We start from the raw sequence: 9,298 nt of genomic DNA on the forward strand, positions 1-9,298 counted from the left end.
TCCAGCCTCAGACACTTAACACTTACTAGCTATGTGACCCTGGGCAAGTCACTTCACCCCAATTACCTCAACAAAAAAAAAGAAAAAAGAAAAAAGAAAACAACAACAACAAACCTAACACATTGCTCAGGATAATGTAACAAGTTACCTAAATTATTTGAGCTAGCCTTTCTTGAGTAAATATATATATATATATACACACACACATATATATATTCTTCATAGAAAATCTTGTTTAAAAATACTTCACTTTAAAATTATTACATAATTGAACATTTGAAATAAATGGAAGATTATCTTTAAAATATTAAATGCTTAAATTAACTGACATAAAATAGAGCTTCTATACAATCAATTTTAAAAAGAAATAGAAATAGAAAGGAACTTCCATGGGGAGAAAAAAAAAGTCTTGTCTAGAAAGATTTACAGGTTTTATTAAACTTTTAAAGAGCAATTAGTACCTCCATGCTACAAAATTATTCTTAAAAATTGATAGACAAGGATTACCAATAAATATGGATTAAACATTCAAGTAAAATCCTAGCAAAAAGACAACAGCAATAAATTATTATTCATTTGGAGTGGGCAGTGAGAAGGGGAATATTCCAGATTTGTGATTTCATCAGTATTTTCTCCTAGTTTAAGGAGTTCTGTCAATGAGTAAAAATAGATAATTTTTTGGAGAAATTAATGACAGAGAAACTGACAGCAGTACCACTTGCCACCACCAGGAGGAGCCAATGAGCTTTTCCTTATTCTACTCAGCTCTCATTGCCTCTTTTTCCAGTTCCCAATAAGCACAGGATGTCCACTGACAGCTGGATGCTTATCCTTCCAGGCCCATCCTCTCCCCTCACCCCCAGCAAGGTTTCCCACAGCCACTCTAATCCTTGGACCCACTATCCTTTTTGTTAGGGACTATCTGGCCTACCATTACACGCCAAGGTCTTCAAGGCCTCGCCACGTGTCTTATTATTTTCCCTATTCATAAACTGACTGTAAGCCTTCCTTTATATGTTGTCTTCTCCTATTAGAACATCTCCTTCAATTAGGATAAGCTCCTTGAGATTAGTATCCCTAGTTTATTGTACCTATTATATAAACGTATAATAGGTACATGTATTCCCCTGAGTCAACCCTCCAAATTCTAGGTGGATTTTTTTAAAGGACAGATGCCTTTAACCTACAACGGGAATACATTGTCACCTTAGCCTTCCTTATCTTCTGGACATCTGGCTGGCTTCCTGACAAATTCAGAACTGATTTCTGATTCTTTTGACTCTTTGGACAGCTCCCTGTCCTCCAATTCTGTCCATTATTTGGACATATCATTGGCCTTTTCTTCATCCTGGTGACAGATTCCTAGCCTCTTATCTGCTTCCTAAACATCTTCCTTGCTTTCTTCCAGACGCTGTCTAAATTAGGGCTGCACACTGCAGCAATTTTAGAATGAAGGCTCCCTGGGAATTTAAAAATGAGGAGGAGATTTGATCAGATCCTCTTATCCATTTCAATTCCTTCATTTGTCAGCAAATGCCTCTCCAAATGAATGACTGTGGTAATCCAAGTGTCTCTAGAGTAGGGAAAAGGAAACTCACAAGACTTTTGTTTCAAAAGGAAATTTATTAAAGGATATTCTCAATAGCCAGCTGGATATTTCCAATTTGGATCTTGAAATATATTTTCCAGATTGGAGCAATGTAATGGAAGTTTCCCTAATCATGGTCTTGTGCTAGCTCCAAAAACGGCTTCCTTGCTTTCCCTTTTTCTATAGGAAATATTCCATCTCAGGCATGTATTAGAGATTTTGTTGTTGTTCAGTCATGGCCAACTCTTTGTGACCCCATTTTGGGATTTTCTTGGAAAAAATACTGGTGTGGCTTGCCATTTTCTTCTCTAGCTCATTTTCCAAATGAGAAAACTGAACAAAACAGGGTTAAGTGACTTGCTCAGGGTCATACAACTACTGTCTGATGCCAGATTTGAACTCAGAAAATGAGTTTTCTTGATCCCAAGCCCAGTGCTCTATCCACTGTACTTACTAGCAGCCCAAGTTAGAGATATTTCTTCCTTTTCAAGTGTTCAAAATGGTGATTGATGGGCAATAAAATGTGATTAGGTAACTGTTTACAGACCTACACTTTGGGATCTTTATTTGAAGTAACTAGTTGAAGGAGATAAGAGATTGGGAGTAGGATGTTCCCTGATTTACCCAAGATTAATTAAGCAGGAGGACTTGGAGGGGCTTTTCTATGATGCCAACTAATTGCTACCCACAGGGCAGGCAACCAGCTACAAATGACAGTATGTATCAGACACAGGAAAGAAAGTTCTTGTCACTAAGGACATTGGCACAACCATATGATTGAACATGAGAAACTGATATAATTTTATCAGTGAGAATGACATTAAAGAAGAAACTTTCCCATCTGCTTTGCCACTATATCCTGTGGACTATAGTACCTTTCCATTTGACTTGCAGTTGAAACCTTCCATATGTTTTGTCTTCTATTAGAATGGGAGCTTCTTAAAGACAGAAACTTTTCCAATTTATCCCTAGCACTTAGTACCATGTTTTGCACAAAATAAACATTTAATAAATGCTTCATTCATTCATGCACTCAGGAGGCAGGAGAGGTATAACCTCATCTTTCTGACTACTCTTCCTATTTCAGGGCTGGGTTTCCTGGTAAAGAACCTCACCATAATTTATAATGATTATCAGTATATTTCTCAAAATTTTCTCTCTTCCATAGAAGTGTTCGAAATCTATCTATCCCCTGGGGCAAGTTCATTGTCTCCACTGCTGGTCTTTTCAAATGCAATTGAACTTCCTGGCTCTTCTAAGGGTGCAATGCTTCAATTATTCCTAAAAGAGTCCCTCTGCCCCCCTTGTTTTCACTGTCATTTAAAATTCAACTTTGCAGACATCTAAAAGGATACATCCCTTACAAGTCTAAACTCAGAGCTGTGGAGTACTTGGCTATAGGTTACATATAATAACGTTATCAGAGTAAAGGGGAAAGTTATTTCACCAAGATGAATAGCGTGTATTGATCCACAGGACTTCACTTATTATCATATATTTTACATAGAATGAAAATAACCCTATAAATATGAATCTTTAAAAATTGTTTGTTTGGCTTGGTTTCAGGCTGTCCCTTTTTTTAGTATGGTAATTACATATGGCCTCTTTTGAAATGAAATTGATAAATCACTTAAAGTCTGAATGTGCTTACCAGTTAACATATTTTGAAAGTGAGAAAAGCTGGATTAATTTCATCAGTCAAAACAAAATTCAAGAAAATGACATAAATGATAGTGTGAACATACTTAAGACAAGAATGACAGGCTCTTGGCCAGAGATGAAGTGCATGCAATGTGGGCTGAGGTTTGAGAATCTGATTAAGTGGGCTTTAAACTGAAAATGGAAATGAAGGAAACAAACTAATATACATATACACCCACAAATTAGGTAATTCAAAGAGAAGAAAGAATAACTGGAAGTAGAGAAGCAGTGGGGGTGGGGTGGGGTGGAGGATTACATAGGCAACAATACGCACAAAGAATGTTAGCACTTCATGGTTTCTTTTTTTCTTCTTTTAATATTTTATTTTCCCCCCAGTCACACGTAAAAACAATTAACATTTGTTTTATAAAATTTTGAGTGCCAAATTCTCTCCCTCCCTTATTTTTTCCCTCTCATTGAGGAGACAAACATTTGATACAGGTTATACATGTACAGTCATGAAACACATATTTTTATATTGATCATGTTGTAAAAGAAAACATCCCCCATAAAACTCCCCCCCAAATAAAGTTTTAAATAAGTATACTTTGATTTGTATTCAAACTCCAACAGTTCTTTCTCTGGAGGTAGATAGCATTTTTTACCATAAATCCTTTGGAATTATCTTGGATTATGGTATTGCTGAGAATAGCTAAGTCATTGACAGTTGATCACTGTACAAAATTGCTATTACTGTGTAAACTGTTCCCTTGGTTCTGCTCACTTCATTTTGCATCAGTTCATATAAGTCTAGGTTTTTCTGAGAGCATTCTGTTCATCATTTCTTATAATACAATAGTATTACATCACAATCACATACCACAATTTGTTCAGTCATTCTCCAATTGATGGGCATCCCCTCAATTTCCAATTCTTTGGCACCACAAAAAGAGCTGCTATAAATATTTTTGTACATAAAAGTCCTTCTCTTTTTTTTATCTCTTTTTGGATATAGAGCTGGTAGTGATATTGCTAGGTCAATGGGTCTGCATGGTTTTATAGCCCTTTGCACAGAGTTCCAAATTGCTCTACAGCAAGGCTTCTTAAACTTTTTCCACTTGAAACCACTTTTGGCCCAAGAAATTTACATGACCCCAGATATATAGATATATAAAATACATACATAACCTTTTACCGTTGCCAAATTTTTCATGACCCCTACATTCAACCCCATATGGGGTTCATGACCTACAGGGTTTTTTCTGAAAATAAAAGGTTTTATTCATACCCCAGTGGTAAACAATAACCTTAATAGGATAACTAAGTCTCTTTGTAAATCACTATGTGACATTAAAATACAAAAATCCATAACTAAGCAGGCTGTTAACGAGTATTAGATGTGGTCTTACTGGAAATTCTTAACTATATACTAGTCTCTTCTCAAATCAAATTTCAAAATGCTTTGTCTCCTAGTTAGAACAAGTCACTGGGTTTCTCTAACAAAGTAATGAAGGCACAGCTAGTGCAAGCAGGCTTAAACCCATTCAACTACTGGGTTGAAAACATATTTTGATTGGTTCTCCAGAAGGATATATTTTTTCTAAATGAATACTGGTCTCAAATAACAATTTGGATAATTTTCGCAGCTGCAGTCTAATAACTACATGACAAAAAACTTCACAAGAACCAAACTATGTAGCAATGGACATGCATTAGGGGATTCACTGCATTCTACACATCCAGAAGAAATTAACTATTAAAATGCTAGGTAGAATGAACCTATAGTTTGAACTTGTTCTTAAACTTTCATTTTTTCATTTTTTTCCTTTTGTAACAAAAATTGTTTACTTGATTCTACCAAGAAAATACAAAACATAAGGCTGTAAGTAATTACTAGTTTTGTTTAGGTTGGACAGTGCAGTAATCCTCAAGGCCACAGTACACACTGATCACTGAGGCTTGCACTCTGCTGGGTTTGGATCTTTCTTCAGATCATATTCTGGACCATTTTCCTCATCAGGTTCTTCTTCCCCTTCCTCATCATCAGCCTCTTCACCTTCTTCATCATAATTATCATCACCATCTTCAAAAGCTTTTCCTGTGAAGAATAATACTGATCTTGGGACTATATGTTCACATAAAAAAGTGACCAATTTCAAAATCTGCAGCAAGGATATCTTCTGCATCATCATCCAGGTCTCCACTCTCAGGAACTTCAGGAGGAGCAAGGAAATTGAAGAATTATTGGAAACTATTTTTGTCACAGTAGAATGGTTCCACATCCTTTGTGTTTTTGTTTCTTCTTAATAGTTTTCAAAGTAACATTTTTTCATTTTTTCCAATCTACCTGACACCTTGTGCAACTCAGTTTCTGGTCCATCAAAAGAGAAAGGATCAGAATCATCTGTCATAACTTCATATGATAAATCTTTATAAATCCCTCATTTATGAATTATTCATTGGGTTCAAAGTGAAATTCTAATATAAAATTCATAGGTTGGTTAGCATCTGAAAACTTCACTTTAATATCTATCAAGTGCTTCAGAATAGATTCATCATATTCCTGAACCATATTGCTGAGCAAGTCAACATTTTAAAAAACAGTGCCAAAATTCAGGAATTCTTTTAGGGTCTTCTTTTTCTTCATCTTTTTTTTTCTCCTCTTTAAGCTTATCCTTGTCTTTCATTTCCTCTGAAATCTTGTCACCATCATCTGGTTTTCAGTCACATTCTTCCTCTTTAGGTTCATAAATTGCATTGATGATTTCACTTCTCATATCAAAAAGTGTCTGGTAAAGAACAGCATACTTTCTTTCAAGAGCATGAACTTCCTCATAGAACTTGACTTCTTTCTGTGCACATTTCACCTGAAGGTTTTTGAGGGCATTCACACATTGCTTAACTACTTTTGGCAAGCTTTTAATGTATTCAGTTGATGTTCCCACTAAACCATCCAATCTTTCTTGAAGAACTGCAAGAATTTGAAGATTCTGCATCATCTGAACAGTTAACTGACAATCTTTGCTGTTTGCATCTTTGCCAGTTTCTTCTTCCAATTCTTCAGCATCTTCCATATCTTGTTGGTCAAGTTCAGTTTCTTCATTGTCAATGTCCACCATGTTGTAAAACCTTGGAATATTTGAGATCCACAGATGCTGCAGAGACCAAGCAGCTGGAGCTGCACAGGCTGTGACTCAGGATGGCAGCATCTGGGCAGGAGGAGATGAAGGAAGAGCTTGACCCACAGTTTAAGAAGGTAGGCTTTACAGAATGGTTAAGTCACTTCACAACTCCACCAGTGTCTCAATTTTCCCACCTCTCCTCTAACATTTGTCATTTTCCTTTTCAGTCATTGTAGCCTATCTGAAAGGTATGGGGTGGTACCTTAGAGTTGTTTTAGTTAGCATTTCTCTAATCAATAGTGATTTAAAGTATTTTATATGATTATAGATAGCTATGATTATTTTATCTGAAAATTGTCTATTCATATCCCATCCATTTATCATTTGGGGAATGGATCTTATTTTTATAAATCTGACTCAATTCTCTATATAATTGAGAAATTAGCCCTTTATCAGAGAAACTTGATATAAAATTTTTTTAGTTATGATCACTAATTGTATTTCCCTCCATATTCCAAGCCTCTTGATCCTCTAATGTAGAAGTTACTAAATCTTGTATTTCTTGACTGTGGCTCTACAATATTTGAATTATTCCTTTCTGGCTACTTGCTATATTTTTTCTTTGATCTGGAAGCTCTGGAATTTGTCTATAATATTCTTAGGAATTTTCATTTGGGATTTCTTTCAGGAGATGAACAGTGGATTCTTTTAATGTCTATTTTATCCTCTGGTTCTAGAATATCAATGCAGTTTTCCTTGAAAATTTTTTTAAATTTTATTTTATTCTGAACTTAAGAAATAAAACAAACATTTCCGTAACAAAGCAGCATAAAAAAACAGAGGATTGCACCTGAAATTGCAAATCCATTATGTACAACTTTCTATTCCTTTCCAATATACAACAAATTTATCATGTAACTCGTTTTTTCTTCCTTCCCCTCCTTGCCAAACTTCAAGATGGCTACCATTAGACACAAATCTGTGTGTGTGTGTGTGTGTATATGTGTGTGTGTGTGTGAAATTCTAATTGTGGCTCCATAGTATTTGTTTGTTTTTTGCAGGGCAGTAAGGGTTAAGTGACTTGCCCAGGGTCACACAGCTAGTAAGTGTCAAGTGTCTGAGGCCGGATTTGAACTCAGGTCCTCCTGAATCCAGAGCTGGTGCTTTATCTACTGAGCCACCTAGCTGCCCCCATGCTCCATAGTATTTGAATTGTTTTTTTGTTCTTATTGCTTGTGATATTTTTCCTTAAACCTGGGTTTTTTTTAATTTTTCCATGATATTCCTGTAGGTTTGCAACTTTGGAGTCTCTTTCAGGTGGTGATGGGTGGATTTTTTTTCTATTTCTACTTTCTCCTCTTGTTCGAAAACTTCAGAGCAATCAAAAATATTTCTTGCAATATTGCATTAATATTCTTTTTTATTATTCTTTGATTATTCTTATACTTTCTCTTCTTGATATGTTCTCTAGATCAGTTGTTTTTCTTATAAGATGTTTTACATTCTCTTCTATTTTTTCATTCTTTTCCTTTTGTTTTATTATTTCTTGTTATAATGTCATTCACTTCCCCTTGCGCAGTTCTAGTTTTTAAGCAGTTGTTTTCTTCTTTGAGATTTTGGATCTCTTTTTCCAGTTGGTTGACTTTCTTTTCATAGTTTTCTTGTTTTTCTTGGATTGTTCTTATTTTTTTCTAATTTTTCCTCAATCTCTCTTATTTGGTTTTAAAAGCCCTTTGAAAGTTCTTCCAAGAACACTTTTGGGGCATGTGACCATTTGACGTTGCTCTTTGGGGTAGGAGAGGCTTTTTTTTGCTTCATAGTCCTCCTCTGAAAATGAACCCAGGTCTTCTGTATCCTCATCATAGCTGTCTCTGGTTGGGTTCTTTCTCCTTTGCTAACTCATTTTTATTTAGTTATTTAGTAATTCATTCATTTATTTATTCACTCGTTTGTTTATTTTCATCAGCTTGTTATTAAAATCATCTCTAGTCCTGGGGTGTGAGAGATGGTGCCTCTGGTCTCAGGTCCTTCTTACTGTTATTTTTTGAACTTAGTCTAGGACCCACCCTTGGCACTCCTTTCCCCCATTAAGCCACAGCTAGGGCTCCCAGTCACACTATTCTGGAAATGCTCCTGCTCCCTGAGAACCATCCAGTAGTTTCAACCTTCAGTTTTCAGCTCTGGCCTAGAACTGAAACCAGGAATTCAGCTCTACTGTAAGTGCCCACAGCCAGCCACATCCTTATTCCACTGCTTTTGCACTCACTGGCATGTGCTGGTTTCTTCTCACCTCCAGCCACAGGTAGGACCCCATCTGGACAGCACAGCTGGGCCTGGCATACCTTGGTAGGAAAAGGTCCTTGAGTCTTCCCCTACTCAGATATCTGATCCCCCACTCTGTGAGGTAAGAATTCCTGTGTCTGAGGCTGAGTAGTTTCAAATTCAGCTTTCTCCAGGGTTTGTTGTTTGTTGTTTCAGAGGAGGTATCCTGGAGGTGTTTGCATTTCATTCAGGCCAAACCTCTATCCTGGGGATTTTTCCTCCAGTCTTCTCCACTTGCCCCAGAAGGACCACTGCTCTGTCCCAACTCTTGTTTATTTTTGTGCTCTACGTTCACCCTGAGGTGCTATTTTGTCTTGTTTGTGGAGGAAACGCAGAGACCTTGGAATTTTCTGACCTACTTCCCATCTTCTCAGAATCCCCCACTTTTTGATAATTTGTTGAAAGACAATGTCAGAACCAGGCCTTGGGAGCCTCTGAATCAGCTGAGGCAGCAGAAACTTCTGGAACTCAGCCCACAGATGGTAAGGAAGTGTAGCCGCTGGCCAGGGGAGATTACAGAGGTCTCTTTGTTGGCACTGACTTCTTTCCGTGCACATTTCACCTGAAGATTTTTGAGGGCATTTACACATTGCTTAACTACTTTTGGCAAGCTTTCGATGTATCC

At 36.6% G+C, this 9,298-nt stretch overlaps 1 pseudogene; it reads right to left on the bottom strand.

Annotated features, from left to right (window-relative positions):
- Positions 1-5,178: 5,178 nt before the first annotated feature.
- LOC122750617 lies at positions 5,179-6,348 on the bottom strand (annotated as a pseudogene).
- Between the last annotated feature and the right edge of the window lie 2,950 nt (positions 6,349-9,298).

This window comes from Dromiciops gliroides, chromosome 3, assembly GCF_019393635.1.
Source record: "Dromiciops gliroides isolate mDroGli1 chromosome 3, mDroGli1.pri, whole genome shotgun sequence".
In the NCBI taxonomy this organism is placed as follows: domain Eukaryota; kingdom Metazoa; phylum Chordata; class Mammalia; order Microbiotheria; family Microbiotheriidae; genus Dromiciops; species Dromiciops gliroides.